Source organism: Elephantulus edwardii, unplaced genomic scaffold (genome assembly GCF_000299155.1).
Source record: "Elephantulus edwardii isolate Elephantulus edwardi_28Jun2011 unplaced genomic scaffold, EleEdw1.0 scaffold00007, whole genome shotgun sequence".
Taxonomy (NCBI): Eukaryota; Metazoa; Chordata; class Mammalia; order Macroscelidea; family Macroscelididae; genus Elephantulus; species Elephantulus edwardii.
In genome coordinates this window covers 31,065,283-31,065,641 of record NW_006399757.1, presented here as the reverse complement: position 1 = coordinate 31,065,641, position 359 = coordinate 31,065,283, and positions in this window count along the sequence as shown.

Genomic DNA, 359 nt, shown 5'->3' with positions numbered 1-359 from the left:
TTTTAAAAGAACAGGAAGTTATAAAAAGAGGCAGAAATAAAACTCACCTTTTTAATTGGATCTCTTTGGAATTTACCTACATAAAAAAGAACTAATTGAAAACATTGGAAATTACCCCACAGTTCACAAAAAAAAAAAAAAAGTTCATTCGTTGTTGCATCGTTTCCTCCCTCCTCTCCCCACCTCACCTGGGCCCTCTTCACAATGCCCCTCTTATTTTGCACTGTTGCCATACAAATAATGCTTGATCATATATACCTTTTAAATAGTTCTTTCCCTTGTCTGTTTCTATGCAGTATTATTTATCCTTTCTTTTCTTAGCTTCTCCCAAACCCCCATGTTAAGCCCATTTTATATCA